The sequence below is a fragment of the Hemiscyllium ocellatum genome, chromosome 2 (genome assembly GCF_020745735.1).
Source record: "Hemiscyllium ocellatum isolate sHemOce1 chromosome 2, sHemOce1.pat.X.cur, whole genome shotgun sequence".
NCBI classification, from domain to species: Eukaryota; Metazoa; Chordata; class Chondrichthyes; order Orectolobiformes; family Hemiscylliidae; genus Hemiscyllium; species Hemiscyllium ocellatum.
Window position 1 is genome coordinate 30464171 of NC_083402.1, and position 25590 is coordinate 30489760.

The 25590-nt window shown below is 42.3% G+C and overlaps 1 long non-coding RNA gene across 1 annotated transcript; it reads left to right on the forward strand.

The window, feature by feature from the left end:
- The first annotated feature begins 2969 nt into the window (after positions 1-2969).
- On the forward strand, positions 2970-25590 carry LOC132827009 (uncharacterized). The gene is made up of 4 exons (XR_009645953.1): positions 2970-3027; positions 3237-3301; positions 3763-3818; positions 25341-25590. It is a non-coding gene; the product is annotated as an uncharacterized LOC132827009 (long non-coding RNA).

Here is a 25590-nt window from a genome sequence, read left to right on the forward strand (position 1 = left end):
ATTTTAATTGATCTGGTGGACTTGATTTCTCATCCTGGCACTAGTACAGGCCTCATTAAGGAAAACAGTGGACACAATGGATTTTCCTTACTTTATACAAAAGTTGGTGTCATTTTCACCAATTTCTCAGTGGAAACCTAATCTGTACTGCCAGTGTCATTGCTACTACAGTGCTTGTTACATTATAGGTATCCATGGAGTCTCCTGAATTAATTGTTGAATTAGTTTAAATATGAATTATACAACTTTTTAACGTCCTCAGGCAAAGTGCACAGAATGCTAGATGGGTTTGCCATTTGCAGACTTGCTTATTCTACAATGGTTCACTGAAGAATGGATAGGAAATGTTCCTATTCATTCCCCTTATGTGGAGAATGGATGGGAGTGCTCTTCTTGACTCCAGCGCCACTGGGTGTACTCTATTCTCTTGAATCTCCACCATGTGCTGGAGATTAGGATACACCCTGAGCACTAGGCGAAAGTGAGGACTGCAGATGCCAGAGATTATAGTCAAGATTACAGCGGTGCTGGAAAAGCACAGTAGGTCAGGCAGCATCCAAGGAGTCCTGATGAAGGCTCCTGCCCGAAACATCGATTTTCTTGTTCCTTGGATGCTGCCTGACCTGCTGTGTTTTTCCAGCACCACTATAATCTACACCCTGAGCACATTGAGATTCTCAGTCTCCATCACCTTATTTCCCATTTACCCATGAATGATTATGATCTTTCACTGTGTACTTGGAGTTAGATCTCAGATTTCAGCCTTCAATGCCTGTTGTCCTCCAACTCCAATCCTAAACCCAGCACACTTCCAAACATAGAATAGAATCCCTACAGTGCAAAAAGAGGCTACTGGCCCATTGAGTCCACATCAACCATCACAACAGCATCCCACTCTATCCCCATAACCCCACATTTCTTAAGGCTAATTTACCTAGCCTGCACATCTTTGTCCTTGGAAATCCATGCAGACACAAGGAAAACATGCAAACTCTACACAGTCACCCAAGGCTGGAATTGAACCCACGTTCCTGCACTGTGAGACAGCATTGCTAACCACTGTGCCACCCTGCTGCCTATGCCATACTGCAGTTGCTGATATTTCTTGCTCTGCAGAAGATGGCAGCCCCAAACTCACACCATCCTTGTCCTATTCCACTTGCACAGCTATCCAAGCTCCAATCTTCTGATTGTCTATTTTCAACCTGCACTCTAACCACTAAGAAATCCATCAACTGATCTGCATTTCCCTAGATTCTCACTGTCCTCTGCACCCAGTTGACATCAAGGCCATATTTGTCTAAGGAACCCCAGCAAAGCTTGAGTTAATAAGAATCGGGGGGAGAACTTGCCGCTGGTTGGAGTCATACCTGGCATCAAAGGAAGAGGTTTATGATTGTTCAAAGTCAGACTTCTGAGGACATTACTGCAAGAGTTCCTCAGGGTAGTCAGGCAAAATTGGGGAACTTTAGTGTAGCTCTGCAGGCGAGTGCAGCTGCATCAAGTGCAACTATGATTTGATGAGTCTTTAAAAGGGATTTGTTCTGTTCGGTTTCTCTTGAAAGCAAGTAAAATTGTTGACAAGGGCAGAGTGGGAGATGTTGTTTACCTGGACTTTAGTAAAGCCTTTGACAAGGTCCTATATGGTAGACAAATTAGTAAAGTTAAGTTGCATGGGGTTCAGGGAGAGCTTGCCAATTGGATACAGGGAGTGATGGTGGAGGGTTATTTTTTTGACTGGAGGACTGTGATCAGCAGTGTTCTACATGAAAAGATCTTGGGTCCACTTTTGTTTGTCAATAGACAATAGGTGCAGGAGTAGGCCATTCTGCCCTTCGAGCCTGTACCACCATTCAATATGATCATGGCTGATCATCCTTAATCAGTATCCTGTTCCTGCCTTATCTCCATAACCCTTGATTCCACAATCATTTATATAAGTAATTTGTATGAGACTATAGAAAGCATGGTTGGTAAATTTACAGATGACACCACCAAGATTGATGGTATAGTGGACAGTGAAGATTCTAAAATCTAAGATTACAAAGAAATCTTGATCAATTGGGTCAGTGGGCTGAGAGTGGCAAATGGAGTTTAATTTGGATAAATGTGAGGTACTGCATTACATTTTGGTAAAAGTAGGACCTTAAGCAGTGTTGTAGAAGGACAAACCTAGGAGTTCGGATACATAATTCTTTGAAGTTTGCATCTCATATCGATAGGGTGGTTAAGAAGGCATTTAGCAGGCTTTATCTTCATTGCTCATATCTTTGAAGTTATACAGGACATTGTTGAGGCCTCTTCTGGAGTACTGTGTCCATTTCTGCTCTCCTTGTTGTAGGAAGGATATTATTAAGCTGGATAAAGCTCCGAAGAAATTTACCAGGCTGTTGGCAGGAATGGGAGTTTTGGATTATGAGGAGATGCTGGATAGGCTGGGGCTTTTTAACGGGAGTGTAGGAGATTGATAGGTGACCTTATAGAGGTTTATAAAACGATGAGGCATATAAATAAGATGAATGGCAAGTGTCTTTTTCCAAGGGTGGGAGTTTTCAAGACTAGGAAAGCATAATTTTAAGGTGAGAGTGAAAAATGTCATGGGGGCAATTTCTTTACACAGAGTGGTTTGTGAATGGAGTGAACTTCCAGAGGAAGTGTTGGATGGAGGTACATTCACACCGTTTAAAAGGCATTTGGATAAGTACGTGGATAAGAAATGTTTGGAAGGATATGGGCTGAGTTGCAGGCAGGTGGGTCTAGATTATTTTGGGATTATGGTTGGTATGGATGAGTTGGGCCAAAGGGTCTATTTCCGTGCTGTATGACTCTGGGGTTTCAAACACTCTGCACGGTGTGCAGCTGTGTAGCTAGCTTTGGGTTTTTTCCTTAAACAGAAGGAGCATGAATGGGTGGAGTCAGGCTCACACAGACTCAGGGTTTCGGTTTCAGTTAGTGAAACTGGGATTTTGGAAGAAGTCAAAGCTCTCTCTGCTGCTGCAAACGCTTGTGTTCTCTCCTTCCTGCTGAGTTTGTGTTTTTGAGATTTCCTTTCAATTTGCCTTTGCCAAGGGTGTTTACAGAATGCTGCTATATTTGAACAATTACTGGGTTAAATAATATATTATTTTAAGTATTTTGATTGAGTTACAGTTTAGCTAATTCTAGTTTTTTTACTTTTATTTTGTCTTTATTTTAACTGTAGTGTAAGAATAAATTGTGTTTTCCTTTAAACCTAGTAGTTTGACCAATCAACATATATTTGGAATGCAACGCCTTACACTTGCCTTCAAATAAGAACAAGGTAGAGTCTAGGTTATCTCCTTGATCTCTTCTGGGGGGATTTGGTCTGGTCTATAACACACATCTCTAGGGTTTGGTCAGTAGGGAGATAAAGTATATGTTTTGTATTTAACTCTAAGGTAGTTTGTAATTAGGAACATTTGGAATGTACACTTTAAGTGAATGGATTTCTTGTCTTTTGTTAATTGAACTTTAGGCTTTGGCAGGCTGACCACTCCCTCTACTATATAAACCCATCAGCCAATGAGCTGACTGATGTAAACCAGTTCTGTAGAAATAAACCCGTTGGTATAAATTGGGAGAACTTTTGTGCAACTACCCTGTATTTATCAATTGCAAATCTCCAGAGTTTGGTCAGTGTGGAGTTAGATAAGTGGGAAGAAGGTGTGTTTGTTTATTTGTATTTCTTATTGCCCTTCTACCCATCTTACCCTGTATGAATTGGATCTTTCTCCACTACAGAGAAATAGATGGGAAATAAACCCCAGCAGTTCTGAGACATCGCAGAGAAGTGATTGGTAAGTGAGTATTTCTGTTTTCTACTTTTGTCTTTTCTTAGAATCCCTACAATGTGGAAACAGGCCTTTTGACCCAACAAGTCCACATCGACCCTCTGAACAGTAACCCACCCACCCAAACCCATTCCCATTCCCTACTATGCTGCATTTGCCCCTGACTAATGCACCTAACCTATATATCCTGAACACTAGGCAATTTAGCATGGCCAATTCACCTAACCTCCACATCTTTGGACAGTGGGAGGAAACCGGAGCACCCGGAGGGAACCCATGCAGATATGGGGAGAATGTGCAAACTCCACGTAGACAGTTGCCCGAGGCCAGAATCAAACCTGGGTCCCTGCGCTATGAGGGAGCAATGCTAACCACTGAGCCCATGACACACACTACTATTCTTTACTATCTTGTAACATTCTGCTGTATGTTATATTGTTCTGTAATACTATTGTTTTACTGTTTCCATAGTTTTTTTTTTAGCTTTTTGCTGATAGGGTCTGCAGAGTAAGAATTTAGCTCTTTTTTTCCTATTTCCTGAAAGGTAAAGTTCTTCAAATTTAATTGTATATGTAGGGGAGTGCAAGCCAGTGTGTTGTACCATCTACAGCATGTGGGAATTGCTAGATGCTTCTGGCAGTCTGGATGACCACATCTACACAAAGTGCTGCCAGTTTGAACAGCTTAAGTGTTCACTCTTGGAATTTTAGCGTTGACTGGAGACTTAAGGTTACACAGACAGCGTGTTTATGAGGTGGTCAGCCTGCAGACTAAGGAGCTTTCATCAGAGAAGGAATGGATGACCACCAGGCAACAGAAAGGGATGAGACAGGGGACAGGAAAGCTCCAGAGGCCATCCCACTTGATAACTGTTTCCCTATTTTGGTTAGCGACGGCAGTGAGGGTTCTATGGTTGAACGCAGCATGATGGATGGCCAAGTTGCACAAGGGGAAACGGTAAATAATGGTAAATGGTCAATTTAATGTGAGATATAGATAGGCTTTTCTGCAGCCGTAGATATAACTCCAGAACCTGTGGGTCATGGATGTCACTGAACAGCTACGGGCCATCCTAAATGTGTGATAAGTCAGAGATCGCTACACACGTTGGGACCAACAACGGAGCTAGAATGAGAGCTGAGTTCTTGAAGCAAGAATTCAGGAGGTTAAGCAGTAGGTTAAAAAGCAGGACCTCTAAGGTTATAATCTTTGGATTACTGCTGGTACCATATGCTAATGAGTACAGAAAAAAGGAGGGTAGGACAGACGAATGTATGGCTCAGTATTTGGAGCAGTAGGGAGTATTGGGACAGTCTATAACAAAACCAGAATGGGACCAACAGCCTTGAGGGTGAGGTTTCTAGTGGTATTGTAAAGAATTTAACTAGTTCAATAGAGAGGGGGGACATCAACATTTTGACATTAGTGACACAGCATAATATAATAAAGGAACCAGGACCGAATGCAAGGGAGTAAGGTAACTGCACTTCATGCTCGGAGTATTACAGTAAGACAGATGAGTTAAGGAAGTGGATTGACACATGGAATTATGATATTTTTGCTATCACAGAGATGTGGCTTAAAAGTGGACAAATCCCTAGGTCTGGGTGAGTTGTATCCCAGACTGATATGGGAAGTGAGAAAAGACATTACAGGAGCTCTGACACAAACTTTCAATTCTTCCCTGACCACAGGGGATATGCCAGAGAACGGGATGACAGCTAATGTGCTTTCACTTTGCAAGAGGGATGATAGAGATGAACCAGGGATTTATAGATCAATGAGTCTGACACCAGCGGCAGTGGTTTTGAAGGAGAGAATAAATCTCTACTTGGGAGGCAAGCTTTGATCAGGGATAGTCAGTGTCATTCTGTTAGAGAGAGGTTATGCCAAATAAATTTGATTGAAGTTTTCAAGGAGGTGATAAGATAAATATGTGGAGATAGTGCTGTTGACGAAGTTTATATGGATTTCAGCAAAGCCTTTGACAAAATCCTACTTGGGAGACTGATAAAGAAGGTAAAACCACATAGGAATCAGGTAAATTGACAAGACTGATCCAAAATTGGTTTAATAGTAGAAGACAGAGTATGGTGCTGTGATGAACTCAGTATCCAGTGGCACATGGGTTCATACTGGGTCCCTTATTGCTCGTGATATACATAAAGTGATACAAATGCGAATGTGAGAGAGATAGGTAAGTTTGCGGGTGACATGTAGATTAGCTGTCTGCTTAAGAATGGGAAGAGATCCTGGGGTACAGAAAATGTAGACAGGTTGATCATGTGGGTAAATCAGTGGCAGATGGAATTTAACTCTGAAAAGCTATCGTTAAAGATGTTTAAAGACTCTCTCAGCGGATCAGGTAAGGGCTGTTAGGCAGTGGCTGCTTGAAGGCTCGGTGACGTTTGTTTAACAGTTTAAATTTGAAAGTTTTTTTTAAAAAATGCGCGGAGCGGACCCGAAAGCTGGTGTAGCGCAAGCTTAGCTGGGTAAGTTGTTTTTTCCCTATAAAGGCGCGCAGGAGAGGAACCCGAGGCACTACCCGCCCTCCTCCTCTAACCTAATAATAAGACCCGTTGTGGTAAGCAGGTAAGTGCTGCATTTTGCTTGTTCTATTGTTTAGAACTAGTTTTTTTAAAGGTTACTTTTAGAGGGATGGCAGTGAAGGCAGTGCAATGTTCCTCTTGCAACATGTTTGAGGTGAGGAATGCCATGCCCTGCTGATTACACTTGCAGGAAGTGCACCCATCTCCAGCTCCTCCAAGACCGTGTTAGGGAACTGGAGCTGGAGTTGGATGAACTTAGGATCATTCGGGAGGCAGAGGGGGTCATAGATCGGAGCTTTAGGGAAGTAGTAACTCCAAAGATTGCAGACAGATGGGTGACCGTGAGGGGGACTGGGAGGATGCGGCCATTCCCCTCAATAACAAGTATACCGTTTTGGATACTTGTGGGGGGGGGACGACTTACCGGGGTAAGCAATGGAGTTCAGGCCTCTGGCACGGAGCCTGTCCCCATTGCTCAGAAGGGAAGGGTGGAAAAGAGCAGAGCAATAGTTATTGGGGACTCGATAGTTCGGGGCACAGATAGGCGGTTTTGTGGGGGCGAGAGAGACTCACGATTGGTATGTTGCCTCCCAGGTGCAAGGGTAAGTGATGTCTCTGATCGTGTTTTCTGGGTCCTTAATGGGGAGGGGGAGCAGCCCGAAGTCGTGGTCCACATTAGCACCGATGACATAGGTAGGAAGAGGGATGAGGATGTTAGGCAGGCTTTCAGGGAGCTAGGTTGGAAGCTGAGTTAGAACAAACAGAGTTGTTGTCTCTGGTTTGTTTCCTGTGTCACATGATAGAGAGTCGAGGAATAGGGAGAGAGAGCAGTTAAATGCGTGGCTACAGGGATGGTGCAGGAGGGAGGGATTCCAGTATCTGGATAACTGGGGTTCTTTCTGGGGAAGGTGGGACTTCTATAAACAGGATGGTCTACACCTGAATCTGAGGGGCACCAGTATCCTTGGGGGGAGGTTTGCTAGTGTTCTTTGGGGGGGTTTAAACTAACTCTGCAGGGGCATGGGAACCTAGACTGTAGCTTTAGGGTGCAGGACCTGGAGTGTAGGGAGGTTAGGAACCAGGCATCAATCTCGAAGGAGGGTGCCTGTAAACAGGAAGGTGGCTTGAAGTGTGTATACTTCAATACGAGAAGTATATGAAATAAGGTAGGTGAACTTGCAGCGTGGGTTAGTACCTGGGATTTCGATGTTGTGGCTATTACGGAGACATGGGTAGAACAGGGACAGGATTGGCTGTTGCAGGTTCCAGGGTTTAAATGTTTTAGTCGGGTCAGAGGTGGGGGTAAAAGAGGGGGAGGTGTGGCATTGCTTGTCAAGGATAGTATTACAGCGGTGGAAAGGTTGGTGGATGAAGACTCACCATCTGAGGTAGTTTGGGCTGAACTTAGAAATAGGAAAGGTGAGGTCACCCTGTTAGGAGTTTTCTACAGGCCTCCTAATAGTCCTAGAGACGTAGAAGAAAGGATTGCGAGGATGATTCAGGAGAAGAGTGAAAGTAATAGGGTGGTTGTTATGGGGGACTTTAACTTTCCAGATATTGACTGGGAAAGCTATAGCTCGAGTACGTTAGATGGGTCGGTGTTTGTCCAATGTGTGCAGGAGGGGTTCCTGACACAATATGTACACAGGCCAATAAGAGGTGAGACCATACTGGATTTGGTTCTGGGTAACGAACTAGGCCAGGGTTAGAATTGGAGGTAGGTGAGCACTTCGGGGACAGTGACCACAATTCGGTGACTTTTACTCTAGTGATGGAGAGGGATAAGTGTGCACTGCAGGGCAAGAGTTATAGCTGGGGGCAGGGAAATTATGGTGTGGTGAGCCATGACTTAGGATGCGTGGCTTGGAAAAGTAGGCTTCAAGGGAAGGGCACCATCGATATGTGGAGCTTGTTCAAGGAGCAGCTATTGAGTGTCCTTGATAAGTATGTACCTGTCAGGCAGGGAGGAAAGGGTCGTGTGAGGGAGCCGTGGTTTAATAAGGAATTGGAATCCCTTGTTAAAGGGAAGAGGGCGGCCTATGTAAAGATGAGGCGTGAAGATTCAATTGGGGCGATTGAGAGTTATAAGGTAGCCAGGAAGGAACTAAAGAGAGAGCTAAGAGCAGCAAGGAGGGGATATGAAAAGTCCTTGGTTGGTAGGATTAGGGAAAACCCAAAGGCTTTCTATAGGTATGTCAGGAATAAAAGAATGACTAGGGTAGGAATAGGTCCAGTCAAGGATAGTAGTGGGAAGTTGCGTGTGGAGGTTGAAGAGATTGGGGAGACACTGAATGAATACTTTTCATCAGTATTGACTCAGGAACAGGTCATTGTTGCCAATATGAATATTGAGTCACAATTAATTAGAATGGATGGCTTTGAGGTATGTAGGGAAGAGGTGTTGGAAATTCTGGAAAGGGTGAAAATAGATAAGTCCCCTGGGCCTGATGGCATTTATCCTAGGATTCTCTGGGAAGCAAGGGAGGAGATTGCAGAGCCATTGGCCTTGATTTTTATGTCCTTGTCTACAGGAATAGTGCCAGAAGACTTGAGGATGGCAAATGTGGTTCCCTTGTTCAAGAGGGGGAGTAGGGATAACCCTAGTAACTATAGGCTGGTGAGTCTCACTTCTGTTGTGGGCAAAGTTTTAGAGAGAATTGTAAGGGATAGGATTTATGAACATCTGGATAGGAATAATGTGATCAGCATGGTTTTGTGAAGGGCAGGTCGTGCCTCACAAACCTTATTGAATTCTTTGAAAAAATGACTAAGGAGGTGGACGAGGGTAAAGCGGTAGATGTGGTGTATATGGATTTTAGTAAGGCGTTTGATAAGGTTCCCCATGGTAGGCTACTGCAAAAAATATGGAGGTATGGCATTGAGGGTGAGTTGGAGGTTTGGATTAGGAATTGGCTGACTGGAAGAAGACAGAGGGTAGTAGTTGATGGTAAAGGTTCATCTTGGGGTGCAGTTACTAGCGGTGTTCCGCAAGGATCTGTTTTGGGACCTTTGCTGTTTGTCATTTTTATAAATGACCTGGAGGGGGCTAGAAGGTTAGGTGAGCAAGTTTGCGGATGATATGAAAGTCGGTGGAGTTGTTGACAGTGAGGAAGGATGTGGCAGGTTACAGCGGTGTATAGATAAGCTGCAGAGCTGGACAGAAAAGTGGCAAATGGAGTTCAATGTAGGTAAGTGTGAAGTGATTCACTTTGGTAAGAATAACAAGAAGATGGGGTACTGGGCTAATGGTCGGATACTTGGTAGTGTGGATGAACAGAAGGATCTTGGTGTCCATGTACACAGATCTCTGAAAGTTGCCACCCAGGTAAATAGTACTGTGAAGAAGGCATATGGCGTACTGGCTTTTATTGGTAGAGGAATTGAGTTCCGGAGTCCTGAGGTCATGTTGCAGTTGTATAAGACTCTGGTGCGGCTGCATCTGGAGTATTGTGTGCAGTTTTGGTCGTCATACTATAGGAAGGATGTGGAGGCACTGGAACGGGTGCAGAGGAGGTTTACCAGGATGTTGCCTGGTATGGTAGGAAGATTGTATGAGGAAAGGCTGAGGCACTTGGGGCTGTTTTCATTGGAGAAAAGAAGATTTAGGGGTGACTTGATAGAGGTGTACAAGATGATTAGGGGTTTAGATAGGGTTGACCATGAGAACCTTTTTCCATGTATGGAGTCAGTTATTACAAGGGGGCATAGATTTAAATTAAGGGGTGGTAGGTATAGGCAGATGTTATGGGTAGATTCTTTACTCAGCAAGTCGTGAGCTCATGGAATGCCCTGCCAGTAACAGTGGTGGACTCTCCCTCTTTATGGGCATTTAAACGGGCATTGGATAGACATATGGAGGATAGTGGGCTAGTGTAGGTTAGGTGGGCTTGGATCGGCGCAATATCGGGGGCCAAAGGGCCTGTACTGCGCTGTATTTTTCTATGTTCTATGTTCTACAATAGGGAACTTGGATACATTCAAGATAACCTGGCAGAGCTAGCATGGTTTTATCAAAGGGAAATTACGCTCATCTAATTTATTCGAGTTTTTTTTTAAGAAATAATTTGTGCTAAAAATAAAGAGGAACCATGAGAAAGGTTGCACTTAGATTTCCAGAAGGAATTTCATAAGGCGTCACATCAAAGGTTATTCCAGAAAATATAAGCTCGTGGTGTAGGGAGTAACACATTGGCATGGATAGAAGATTAACTGGTTCACAAAAAAGAGAATATTATTAATAAATAGATATTTTTAGGCTGGCAGAATGTAAAAGGTAGTGTCCCACAAGAGTTGGGCCTCAACTCTTTCCAGTTTCTATAAATGATTTGGATGAAGCGACTGAATGCATGGTAGCTATATTTGCTGAGACACACAAAAAGTAGGACAGTGAGATGTGAAGAGGACATAGAAGCCTAAAAAAAAAGATATGGATAGGTTAAATCAGTGGGCAAAGATCTTGCAAATGGATTACAATGTGAAAAAGTGTGAAATTGTCTATTTTGCAGAGAAAAAAAATCATTTTGCCTAAATGCAGACAATTGGAGAGCTCTGCAATGTAGAGAGATCTGGGCATCCTAGTTCATAAATGCAGAAGGTTAGTAGACAATTACTATTAGAAGGTAATCAAGCAAGATAATTAGTCTCATTGAGAAGGGAATTGAATGCAAAAATAAGGAGGTTTATGGTTTATGCCTATACAGACCACATCCTGGAGTAATATAGCACTATGTACAGAACTAGTCACTGTATGGAAGGACATTAATTTGTTGGAAGCAGTTCAGAAAAGGTTTATGAGACTCATACCTGGAATGAGCAATTGCCTTACAAGGAGAGGCTAGACAGACTAGGCCTATATCCTTTGGATTTAGGTGAGTCAGAGATGACTTAATTGAATCATATAAAATCCTGAGGGGACTTGACCAGGTGGATGTTGGAAGGATGTTTCCTCTTGTGGGAGAATGTAGAACTAGGTGTCATAATTTAAAAATAAAGGATTGCCATTTAAGAGAGATATGAGGAAATTCTTTTCTTTCAGAGGGTTGTGAGTCTTTGGAATTCCTTTCCAAAAAAGGCAGAATCTTTAAATATTTTTAAGGCAGAGGTACATACATTCTTGATTATCAAGAGAATGAAAGATTATATGGAATTGCAGGAATGCAGAGTTGAAGTTAAAATGAGATCACCCATGATCTTGTTTAAAGTGTTCAAAGGGCCCGACCAGTCTCCTCTTTCTCTTTGTTTATATGTTCATAATTACTTCTTTAGAAACCTAAATTGTGCTTTTCAAAGATTACCCTATGTAAACCCAGGCAAATATGAACAACAGTTACATCAATTTAAAAGAATTATCCTACATTTTGCAACTCCATAAGTGTAGGTACAGGTTTGTCAATGTACCCCTGAAGGTTAAACCAGGAGATGACAACTTGCAAACAACGATAGAGTCCACCCCAGTCACTGTCATTTTCATAGTCTTGTAGGCAATGATGAAAGGTATAGAAGCCATGCACAAGGGAAACCTGTACCAATGTCAATAAAATATAAAATTTAAAATGCATGTAACTGAATCTCAATTTTTTTTTCTTAACTTGCAGCATATAATATAATATAAATGCTTTAAGTGGCAAATAATTCTTTTTCATAGCTATTTTGCTCTACTTATACACTATGGAGTATTATAGATTTATATGTATACCTTGAACTCATCAGGGTCAGGAGCAGGAATGTATTTATGTATATTTCTCAGAAACGAAGATTTCACTTCATCCCTTGGAAAGAGGTAAGCCATAGTACGGCGGAGGAAAGGTTTATTGTCGAGGCCAAGTTCAGCGTGCAACTCCTGTACATAATAAAAAAAAGGCACAACTTTTAATTGTAAGATCATTAGGTCATCATTTAATGATTATTATTTTACAAACAATTCTAACCTCAAGTTATAACCAGAAGCCCACAAGATTCTAATTTCTGCAGTAACTTGGTTGTTCTTAAGATAATTTAGCTAAAATTAGCCAGATATCTGGCAGTACTAAAACTGCTGCCCTGCAGATGATAAGAACTTCCAATTTTTGAAGTGGAACAAATTCCTGTAGAAAACGTGCAGACTGAAGTTCCACACTATCCTGTTTCTTGGTTAGAATGTCCTGTCACGTCCAAATATCCACAATGGTCAGCAATCAGTAAAATATAAAGCCTGTGATACATTTAAAATGGTAGTCAGGCATGGCACTTTGCAATGGACTGCAGTGTTAGTGAAAGTGGTAAATTAAAAGACAAATTGATGAATTGCCCAGATAGATGGTAGATGAGGTTCAGTTTAATGAAGTATAGGTTATACAATTTGGTAGGAAGAACACTAAAATGGGGAGTACATTTCTAAAGGGACTGCAGAAACAGAAGAACTTGGGTGTATATCGGCACAGATAATTGGAAATGGTAGTAGAGGTAGAGAAGGTAGGAAATAAAGCATATAGGATACTCAGATTTATTAATAGGAGAATAGAGTATAAAAGCAAGGAGGTAATATTGAACTTATATAAGACACTTGTTAGACCTCAGCTGGAGTATTGTGCATAGTTATGCATTGCAGAGAGTGGGGTAATGATTTACAAGAATGGTTCCAGGCATGAGGAACTTCAGTTACAAGGATAGAATGAAGAAATTGGACTATTCTCCTTAGACTAAGGGGAGATTTGATAGAAATTTTCAAAACTTTGAGCAGGCTTGATAGATTAGAAAGTGAGGAACTTTTTTTTAATTACTTGTGCAGTGCTGGCAGCATTTATTACCCACCCCCAATTGCCCTTGAGAGGGTAATGGTCAGCTGCCTTCTTGAACTGCTGCTGTTACACCATGAGCTGTAATACTATTAGGGATTGGATTCCAGTATTTTGACCCAGCAATGGTGAAGGAACAGCAATATGTTTCCAAGTCAGGATGGTTAGTGAACTTGTGGGTGGTGGTGTTCTATCCAGCAGATGCCCTTGTCCTAGATGGAAGTGGTCATGGATTTGAAAGGTGCTGTCTCAGGATCTTTGGTAATTTCTGGCAGTGTGCATTGTAAATAGAATGTACTGCTGCGACTGAGCATTGGTGATTGAGAGAGTGAATCCTTGTAGACGTAGTGACAAACAACCAGGCTGCTTTGTCTTGGATAGTCATAGAATCATACAGCAGACCCTTTGGTCCAATCAGTCCATGCCACACATAATTCTAAACTAAATTAGTCCCACCTGCCTTCTCCTGGCCCATATCCAATCAAAGCTTTCCTATTCATGTATCTGTCCAAATGTCTTTTAAATGCTGTAGTTGTACCTGCCACTTCCTTGCAAAGTTCATTCCACACACGAACCACCCTCTGTTGATAGCAAAGGTTTACAGTGTGATTCTAAAAGATGAGAGGCATAACAAACAACCCAGGTCTTTTTCAATATATAATTTCGGTTACATCACACTGTAAACCTTTGCTATAAATTCTGTGACTTACAATCTTATTTTCCACAATCACCTGATGAAGGAGCAGCGCTCTGAAATCTAATGCTTCCAACTAAACCTGTTGGACTATAACCTGGTGCTGTGTGATTTTTAACTCTTAACTTGTGCTTTCTCAATGGTGGACAGGCTTTGGGGAGTTAGGATGTGAGTTGCCTACTGCAGTAATCCTAGCTTCAGACCTGCTCCTGTAGCCACTGTAATTATAAGGCAAGTTCAGGAGAGTTTCTGGCCAATAAAAAACCCCCAGATGTTGATAGTTAGGGATTCAATGGTGGTAATACCATTGAATGTCATGGGGTGGTGGTTAGATCCTCTCTTGTTAATGATGATCATTGCCTGGCATTTGTGTGGCACAGCTGTTACTTGCCACCTGTCGTCAGCTCAAGCCTGGATATTGTCCAGACCTTGTATTTGAATATGGTTTGCTTCAGTATCTCAGGAGTCACAGATGGCACTGAGCATTGTGCAATCATCAGTGAACATACCCACTTCTAACCTTATGATGGAGGGAAGATCTGGAAATGGCTCCAGCCAGTGGAATTATCTCCCCTGATTCCTTTGATTCCAGTTTTGTTTAGACCATAAGACATAGGAGTGGAAGTAAGGCCATTCAGCTATTGAGTCCAATCCGCCATTCAATCATGGCTAATGGGCATTTCAACTCCACTTACCCACATTCTCCCCGTTAAGACCATTTGGGCTCCTTGATACCACACTTAGTCTATAACAGCTTGATGTCAAGGGCTTTCCCTCTCACCTCACCTTTGGAATTTAGCTCTTTCTTTTGATCTTTGCAATGTGCCTGTAATGAGGTCAGGAGCTGAATGGCTGCGGCAGAACCAAAACTGGGTACTGTTGAGCAGGTTATTGCAGAACAAGTGCTGCTTGATAGTACTTTTGATGACACCTTCCATCACTTTACTGATGATCGAGAGTAAACTGATGAGGCAGTAAATGGCTGGGTTACATTTGTTCTGCTTTTTGAGAACAGGACATGCCGAGGCAATTTTTCACATTGTCAGGTAGATGCCAGTGTTTTTGCTGTACTAGAACAGCATGGCTAGGGGAGTAGCAAGTTCTGAAGCACAAGCCTTCAGTACAGAATATTGTCAGGTCCCATAGCCTTTTCAGGAACCAGTCTTCCAACTCATTGCTTGATATCATGTGGAGTGAGTCGATTTGGCTGAAGCCTGGCATCTGTAATGCTGGGAACCACTGGAGGATGCAGGCACTTCGGGCTGTAGATTGCAGTGAATGCTTCAGCCTAATCTTTTGCATTGATTGCAATCATTGTGGATTGTGGTATTTGTGGAGCCTCCTCCTCCAATGAGTCATTTAATTATCCACCACCATTCATAACTGGGGTGTGGCAGGACTGCAGAGCCTAGATATGATCCATTGGTTGTGGGATCACTTAGCTCTGCCTATCACTGCTACTTATGCTGTTTGACACACAAGTAGTCCTGTTTGGTGACAGGTGAGCACCTCATTTCTAGATAGGTCTGGTGCTCCTGCACTCTCCATTCAACCAGGGTTGATCCCCTGGCTTGATGGTAATATGAAGGCAGGCCTTTGTCTCTCCAAGTACTGTGCATTGATTACTCTCACCAATACTGTCATGGACAAATGCACCTGCAGCTGGCTGATTGTTCAGGATGAGGTATGCTTTCCCTATTGTTGGTACCCTTACCATCTGTGACAAATCCAGTCTAGCAGCTAAATCCTTAGGACCTGACCAGCTTGATCAGTAGTGCTGCTGCTGAGCCACTCTGGACATTGAAATCCCCCAGCCACAGTACATTCTGCTACTGTCACCACCCTAATGCTTCCTCCAAGTGATGTTTAACATAGAGTAATACTGATTCATCTGCCGAATGAGGATGGTATAGAGGTCTGGGGTCAAATTTGAGGACTCCAAGGGCAAATACCCCCTCCCATGTACCAATGTACTGCCATCTCTGCTGGCTTTGTCCTGCCGGTGCCGGTGGATGGTGATGGGCGTATCTGGGACATTGTAAGTTATAATTTTCACTATGTAAGCTTTTCACTGTATTTCAATTCAATTCAATTCTAGTCTGAGACAACTCTCCCAATTTTGGCATGAGCCCCTAGATGTTAATAAGCAGGACTTTGTAGGGCTGCTTTTGTTGTTGTCATTTCTGGTCCCTAGGTTGATGACAGGTAGTCTATCTGGTTTCAATTCTTTATTGAAATTGCATAGCGATTGATACAACTGAGTGGCTTCCTAGGCCATTTCAAAAGGCAGTTAATTGACAACCACATTGCTGTGGATCTGGAGCCACATGTAGAGACATGTCACGGGTGAGAATGGCAGATTTCCTTCCCTGGACCAGATGGGTTTTTCTAATGATGGCAATGGAGCATTAGATCTTGAGATCAAGATTTTATTGAATTCAGTTTCTACCATCTGCTATGGTGATATTTGAACCTAGGTCCCCAAAACACAAGTCTTCCCCCCCCTCCACCAAGTTTCTGGTCATAGAAGGAACAAGAGGCCATTGATTTAAAGTGATCTACAAAAGAAGCAATGGTTAAATGAAGAAAATCTCTTTCACTACATTAGTGAAGCAGATGGATTTTTCCCTGACAATCAATTCATAGTCATCATTAGACTGTTAATTCCAGAACTGTTTTTAAATTGAATTCAAATTCCATCATCTGCTGTGATGGGATTTGAACCCAGGCTCCCAGAACATCACTGTGTCTCGGGATTAATAATCTAACGATAATACCACTAGGTCATATCTCCATTGTTACTACAGTATTTGTTTTCTGAGAAAATGTCATGCTAAATCACATTTCCTGCATTCTGGAAAATGTAATATGATAGGATGAGAGATTGTGTGGCATGATGGTATTGTTCCTACCCATGGACCAGGAGGCTCGGGTTTAATTCCCACCTGAACAGGTTGGTTAGAAAATAACTAAAATGATAGTTTGTGATGATTAAAAAGAAGAGCATCAATCAAAAGTGTCAAAATAAATTGCTACTTTCAACATTTAGTAATTCATGGACAGACTGTATAAATGGAAAAGGTGACCTGGACCCCAAACATACTTTTCGTTGCCGTTCCAGGTTTGCATCACTGATTCCAGCAGGGTATATTACTGTGGTAAGAGTAGTTTTCTCTGGCAATTCAAAGTGGAATGCCTGTGGCATTGGGACTGTCTTTCCATTTGTATATCGCTGAATACATTTGTCCATCGCAGATAGTTGTGCAGTAACTGCTTCGACAAACTGATCCTGGACCCTGTCAAAAACCATCATTTACAGTTACTGTTAAAGGCATATTGTAAACAGAATGTTGCGAAATCATGCTTAATGAAAAATTACTTTATGAAAACAACTGAGTAATTTTTTAACAAAGGGACCAAAGCCCGCATTTCAAAATTTGCAAAATCGTCCAAACATTTCCATCACTGAATGTTCAATATTCCGATATCCTCAAGTGTAGGCAAGCCATCAGCAAAACCTCACCAGAAACCACTGCTTTTAAGGAGTATAAATGGGGGCCATCTCCTACTCATTAGCAAAGAATCCAATCATTCACAAAGGTACTCAAACTGTGTGGAGACAAACCATTAGACATAATCACTTTGGTAATGCGACACTGATCAATATTAAAGTTTGATGGAACTAGTATATATTTATACCAAGCAGTATTTAACTCAGATTTCCAGGATTTCTGAACTTTCTTATGGAGATTCTATTGGAAATTCACTTCCTAAATGAGCATTTAGTAAAGGCATTTTGGGTACTAAACACTCTTGGATATAAGAGGCAAATAATTTTTCTCATGGAGATGAGAAACATGAGTTGGCCTCTTACCCAATGTTACAATCCCATCCCTGCATGGCAGTCCCATCCCTGCCAACTTTAGGCAGATGGCAGGAATAGGCTAGAGTCAGTACTGCCACTGCCCAAGGCAGGCTCAAGGTTTAGGTGGCTGAATGCTAAGATTAGCAGATTAAAAGACCCTCTTCCACTTGCTAGGATGTCAGCCCAGTTCTATAATGGATTTAAGGTGTCCTAACATTTACCCTCTACTCCCTCATCCATTCTTCATCCCTCATCTCTTTCTATCCTTACTTAGCACCATAGCCATATGCCTCTATATTCTCCTCAATACTTGCACCATCCTTCCCCCTTCTCATCTCAAGGTCTGTGAAATAACCATTGAGAAAGCATTTTAAAATGTCTTTATCCTGCTAAAAACTTATTAAAATGTCAGTATAAACAAGCACTCAATTCCCTTGACTGCTGTATCGGGCTCATGCCCGAAACATCAATTCTCCTGCTCCTTGGATGCTGCCTGACCTGCTGCGCTTTTCCAGCAACACATTTTCAGTGCTGTATCAAAAACCCCATTATTAGAATTAATGCATAAATGAGTTTGAAGCTCAGTCAAACATTCGTAATGAGATTCCATTGCAATGTTGTGCAAACAAACCATCACAGATGAATATATTAAAACATTTGAAACTGATCAAATATTTGAACCATCCATTCAAATGATGTAACAGGAAAAAGATACCTGAGCTACATTGAAAACTTACTCAGCCATTTTTTCACGTTTTGTTGCAGGAGTTAGAATTTAATGAGTGTTGGGTTTTTGAATGGGATCCCTTCTGATAATGGATGTACCAACACTTTGGGAAGCAGTAAATAGTTAAGGATGAGAATTCAGTACCATCATGACCAAAATAAACTGTTCAGGGTTGACATTCTACAGTCAACATGGAGCTGTCACAGCAAGGTAGGAGGAGGGGAGACCCAGAGAAGTGAAGATCTTAACTTGGAAGTCAGAGTGGCAGGCATTGAGGAATTAGGAACATAGAACATAGAACAGTTCAGCACAGAAACAGGCCCTTCTGCCCATGATGTTGTGCCAAATTAATCTAATCCTGTCTGCCTACCCTTAGTCCATATCCTTCCATTCCTTGCATATTCATGTCCTTATCTAAAAGTCTCTTAAATGCCCTTAATGCATCTGCCTGCCACCCTGGCAGTGCATTCCAGACTCCTACCACTCTCTGTGTAAAAAACCAACTCCTCACGACTCCTTTGAACTTTCCCCCTCTTACCTTAAATGCATGCCCCCTAGTATTAGACATTGCAACTCTGGGAAAAAAGGATTCTGACCATCAACTCTATCTATGTACCTCAATTTTATAGACTTCTATCAAGTCTCCCCTCAGCCTCTTGCCACTCAAGAGAAAATAATCTGAGGTTTTCTAGCCTCTCCTTGTCGCTCTTGCCTTCTAGTCTAGGCAGCATCCGGATAAACTTTTTCTGCACCTTTTCCAAAGCCTCCTCATCTTTCCTGTAATGTGGTGACCAGAACTGAACACAATACTCTAAGTGTGGCCTAACCACAGTCTTATAAAGCTGCAACACAACGTCTTGACTCATGTACTCAGTTCCCCAATCAATAAAGGCAAGCATGTCACACACCTTCTTTACAACACAAACTACTTTTGTGGCCACTTTCAGGGAGCTATGAACTTAACCACAAGATCCCTCTGTACATTAATGCTGTTCAGGGTCCTGCCATTAACTGTATACTTTTCCTTAACATTTCATCGCCCAAAGTGCAGCACCTCACACATACACAGATTAAACAACATCTGCCATTTCTCTGCCTATATCTGCAACCTCTCTATATCTGGCTCTATCTTTTGACAACATTCTACACTATCCATAACTCCCACAGATCTTTGTATTGTCCGCAAATTTACTAACCCACCATCTACATTTTCGTCCAAGTCATTTATATATGTATCACAAACAGCAGAGGTCCTGGGATGATTTCCTGCAGAACACCACTAGTCACAGACTTTCAATCTGAAAAATACCCTTCCACCACTATCCCTTGTTATCTGGGGGCAAGCCAATTCTGAATCCATGTGGCCAAGTTACCGTGGATCCCATGCATCTTAATCTTTTTGGATGAACCTAGTATGGGAGACCTTGTCAAAAGCCTTACTAAAAGCCATGTAAAAACATCTACTACTCTACCTTCATCGATCACCTCTATCACCTCCTTGAAAAATTCAATCAACTTGGTAAGACATAACCTGCCCTGCACAAAGCCATGCTGACTACCCCTAATTAGGCTATGCCCTTCCAAATGTGCGGAAATCCTATCCCTAAGAATTCTCTCCAAAAGCTTCCCAACCACCAATGTGAGACTCACCGGTTTATAGTTTGCTGGATTGTCCCTATTTCCCTTCTTAAACAGACAAACAGCATTAGCTACTTGCCGGTCCTTGGTACCTTTCCAGTGGCTAACAAGGATACAAAGACCTTGGTTAAGGTGTCAGCAATCTCCTCTCTTGTCTCTCTCAATAACCTGGGGTGGATACCATCCTATCAGAGTGATTGCACCCATCCTATTTTTTTTGAGCTCTACCCATAGTGCCTGAATGGATAAGCCCTCCAGCATGTCCTCTCTGAATGCAGATGTGACATTCTCCCTGATTAGTAATGCAACTCCTCCACTTCTTTTATCGTTCTATCTCATCTAAAACAATGAAACCCTGGAACATTAGCAGCCAGTCCTGTCCCTCACTCAACCCAGTCTCTGTAATGACCAAAACATCGGAGTCCCATGTACTGATCTGGGCTCATCTACCTTACCTATAATACTCCTTGCATTGACATAAACACATTTTAGCCCATCACTATCATCATGTTCATTTACCTGTCTCTGCCTGTCCTTTATTTCTGATTTACTGGTCCTAACATCTACCTTCCCTTCAGTTCCCTCCATTTGTTGACTTTTCAATCCCTCCACTTTCTGATCTGCTGTTCTAGTTACCAGCCTCCTGCAACCTTAATGCTCTTCAAGAGATCCAATGCCACTTCTTTCTTGATCTCAAAATGTCCAAAAGGCCCTCAAAATCTCAAAGCATATTTGCATTGTGATGATACTGCTCCTTTAACAAGGTTATGTTGTCCTTAGATGTTTTTTCAAGAGATCATAAAGACACAGGTTCCGAATTGTCTGGGGTTGATCTACTTGAGGAAGTTTTTAAGTTTAAAAAAAACTTGTACAATAAAAAGGGAGTGGCCAGTTCTCCCAGCTCAGCTTTTCTCTGGTTGGGTTTGGTTTGGTTTTAGCAGGCAGTTAGTTGTGAAGCTGCTGAATCCAAAGAAGCAGGTCCATGCTGTTCCTTCATCTCTCTAACACCTCTCCTGGAAGAACTTCATTTTTCCTTTTTTTGTAAAGGGGTGTTTATGGGGATTATTGTAAATATTTGGAACAGCATCATTAAGTTGGGATAATCTATCAGGTTTTCAGCTAGGTTGTTCTATATTCTGTTCTCTTTTGTTCGCATTTCATTTAGTAATCTTGCAAATAAATTCTGTTTTGTTTAAAACTAAGTGGTTGGGCCAGTCACATCATTCCTGGAATCTCCACTTTACACCTGCTGAAAACAGCTAGCAAAGTTAAGATCTGGGGTACTTTCTTTGAGGGGGTCTGGCTTGGCCCATAACAGCATGCTCTACACAATTCTCACTATCATCCATATCCTTCTTCTGGGTCAATACTGACGCAAAGTACTCATTAAGAATCTCACCCCCATCTTCTGCCTCCTAGCACAAGTTCCCTCCTTTATTCTTGAGTGGTCCTACCTTCTTCCTAGTTATTCTGTTGTTTTTAATACATCTACAGAATACCTTGGGATTCTCTTTAACCAAGCTTGCCAAAGTCATTTCATAGCCCCCTGCTTGCTCTCCTAATTCCCTACTTGAATATTTTCCTGCACTCCTTATTTTCCTCATAGGCCCTATCTGATTTTAGCTTCCTAAACCTAACATATACTTTTTGCATATAGGTTTGCTCACTGAGCTGAAAGGTTCATTTTCAGAAATTTTGCCACCATACTAGGTAACATCTTCAGTGAGCCTCCAGATGAAGCATTGCTGATAATTCATGCTTTCTATTTATATGTTTGGGTTTCTTTGGATTGGTGGTGTCATTTCTTGTGGTGATGTCATTTCCTATTGTGATGTCATGTCCTGTTCTTTTGCTCAATGTGTGATAAGTTGGGTCCAAGTCAATGTGTTTGTTGATAGAGTTCCGGTTGGAATACCATGCTTCTCGGAATTCTCTCATGTGTCTCTGTTTGGCTTGTGTTGTCCTAGCCAAAGTGGTGTCTTTCCTCATCTGAATGTAAGGATACTAGTTTTGTGGCTAGTTGTTGTTCATGTATCCTGGTGGCTACATCCAGAACCTCAACCTGAGCTATAAATCTTCTCAAAGCTCGCTAACTTCTTTTTGCCCTTTGACTAAATTCACAACCTTCCTTGTTATTCAAGGGTCCCTTACCTTGTCTAACTTATCCTTCCTCCCTACTGAACCATTTTGGACTTGAACTCTCATCAGCAGGTCTTTAAAATGTAGGCTTGCCTGATAGCAGCTTCTCCCAATTAACCATCCCTAGCTCCTGCCTAATACTGACATAATTTGCCCTTCCCCAATTTTGTACCTTCTTGCAAGGTCCTGACTTATCCTTGTTCATAGCTATCTTAAAGCTGTCTTAAAGAACTTGTGACCACTATTTCCAAAATGCTCTCCCACTGAAAGATCAGTCACTTGGCCAAGCTCATTAGCCATTTCAAGGTCTAGTATGACCCGTCCTCTAGTTGGACTATCCACATACTGTTTCAAGAAACCTTCTTGGATGTACTTAACAAATTCCACCCCGTCTAAGCCTCTTGCTCTAAGGGAGTCCCAGTTAATTTTGGGGAAGTTAAAGTCACCCACTATGACAACTCTGTTTTTATTGTATCTTTCCATAATCTACCTACGTATTTGTTTCTCAATGTTTCAGTGGCTGTTGGGGGGCCAACAGTATAATTCTATCAGAGTGATTGCACCCATCTTATTTTTGAGGTTTACCCATATTGCCTGAATGGATGAGCCTTTTTACATGTTCTCTCTGAGTGCAGGTATGACATTCTTCCTGATTAGTAATGCAACTCATCCACCTCTTTCACTTTCCTCCCTATCTCGTCTAAAACAAATAAACACTGGAATATTGAGCAAACAGTCCTGTTCCTCTGTCAACCAAATTTCTGTAATGGCCACAACATCATCATCCCTTGACTTATCTAGGCTCTAAGCTCATCTGCCTTACCTATAATGCTCTTTGCATTGAAATAAACACACTTCAGCCCATTACTACCATTGTTTCCCTTTACTTTCTCTGTGTATCCTTTCTTTCTGATTACTGAACCTAACATCTACCTTCCTTTCATACCCTCCTCTTGTTGACCTGCTGCTCTGGTTCCCCTGCCACTCTAGTTTAAACCCTCCTGAGTAGCACTAGCAAACTTCCCTGTCAGGACATTGGTTTTCCTCCAGTTTACGTGCAACCCATCCCTCTTGTACAGGTCACCCCTGTCCCAGAAGAGGTCCCAATGATTCAACAACTTGTAACCCTGCCCCCTGCACCAGCTCCTTAGCCACACATTCATCTCTCCTACCTTTCTATTCCTTGCCTCACTAGCATGTTGCACTGGCAGTAATCCAAAGATTACTACCCTCGAGGTCCTGCTCTTCAGCCTCTTTCCTAACTCCGTGGACTCACTGCACATGACCTCATCCTTCTTCCTACCTATGTCATTGGTACCAATGTGCACCATAGCCTCTGGTTGCTCACCTTCCCCCTTAAGAATTTCATGCCACTGCTCACAGATGACCTTGACCCTGAGACCACCATCCTGGAGTCTCGAACGAGGCCACAGACATGTCTGTGCCCCTAAATAGTGAGTCCCCAAATGCCACCACTTACTTGGATCTTGCCTGACCATGTTCTACAGCAGAGCCAGTTGTGGTGCCACAGGTCTAGCTACTGTTGTTATATTCCCCTAACAGGCTATTCCCCAAACCCCTACAAAAAAAAATCCAACATGGTATACCTGTAGTGAGAGGAATAACCACAGGAGGCTTGTGGTGGTCACTGATCTACCTGATTGAACCTCTGGTGTAGCCTGCTCCCTGTAATTAGTGCCTATCACACTCTCTGTCCCTGTATGCTCGTCAGTGTGTCCAACTGCCACTCCAACGGAACAACGCAGTCTGTGAGGAGTTTCAGCTGGTCACACTTCCTGCAAACATAGTTGCCAGGGATTGTAGACTCCTCCCTGATCTCCCACATCAGGCGGAAGGAGCACACACCACTGCCCTTTTACACTAAGAAAGATAAAAGAATCTTATCTTACCTTTACCCTGCTTGCCTTACTCAAGCCCAGTATTCACCTATGCCCACACTTATACCAACTAGCTGCATTGACTGGTTCCTTAAATTACAGTGTAATTTTTACAAGCCAACTAAATATCCTCTAGGCTACAAGAAATTTCCTAAGAGTCTGTCTTAATCTCGCTGTCATCTTTTGTTTTGGTTAAGGGAGGAGGGAAGGAGGAAACATGAGAGTAATGGAATGGTTGGCGCTTCCTGTTCCTTGACATCATGTTCTTCATCACTCTGCTGATCGGTCTGATGAGGAAATCAGAAATGGTGAGAAAGATGTCTTTCTCACCTGAAGTCCAAACAGGGTAAATTGCCAGGCTTCCTCCCAACTCCTGATATCTTGACATTCTCAAAATTGAGGCCAGCCATAAAAAGGCCCTTATGAGGCCAGAATTAAGATATTCAAGGGCTTCAGCTGAGGCCAAAGTGATCAAGTCTTCACTTACCCTTGTAAAGTTCAGTCAGATTGAGAGCACACAGGAAAATGGCAAAAAGGGCACCCACATAATTTTATACTAACTATCCCTCCTTCCCATCCATAAATCCAGTGGTGAGGCCTGGGAATTTCTGACAATTCAGGGAAACTGATATGTGAGGAGAAATTTCTTGTGCTGGCCAATTTGCTTTTGCTCAGTTGTGCTAGCCAAATTGCTCAGTTGCTTTTTCAAAACAAAGTACTTTCATCAATCACTGTATTAAAACATACCGAACTTATACAACATTTCCACACTTGTTTTTGACCAGCACAGACTTATTTGGCTGTAGGGCCTTTCTCAGTGTGTAACTCTGTTCCCCAGAACTGGTCCTGTCTGCCATTTGTAAAGCTCTCCTGATACAGATTGTTCCCATGTTAGGATGGGAATCAGCTCAGATTGATCAGGGCAGTCAGGTAAGGAAAGAAAATACAGGTAGTTCTGGGATAATGTGCGTTTTGGTAGCAAAATTTGGCTATAGCGTCGCTGAAGAATTAGGGAACGCTATTTTCAAGAACACTTATCTCAGTTCGCAATAGAATGATTCCAGAAGGGATTGGTTTGCGCACTTGGTTCTATGCATGTGCTGATGTGAACGCTGAAATCTGCACCATTCTGCACATGTGCCAGTGTCAGTTGCTAACAGAGCAACTTTCTGAGAGGTACTGTGCAGAGAGCAGCTTTCTTACATTTTTAAATGTTCTGTGTTAAATTTACCTTTGTTTTGTTAGATTAGATTCCCTACAGTATGGAAACAGGCCCTTCGGCCCAACAAGTCCACACCGACGCTCCGACGAGCAATCCACCCAGACCCATTCCCCAATTAACCCCTGACACTATGGGCAATTTAGCATAGCCAGTTCACCTGACCTGCACATCTTTGGAGTATGGGAGAAAACCGGTGTACCTGGAGAAAACCCACGAAGACATGGGGAGAACGTGCAAACTCCACACAGACAGTCGCCCAAGATTGGAATCGAA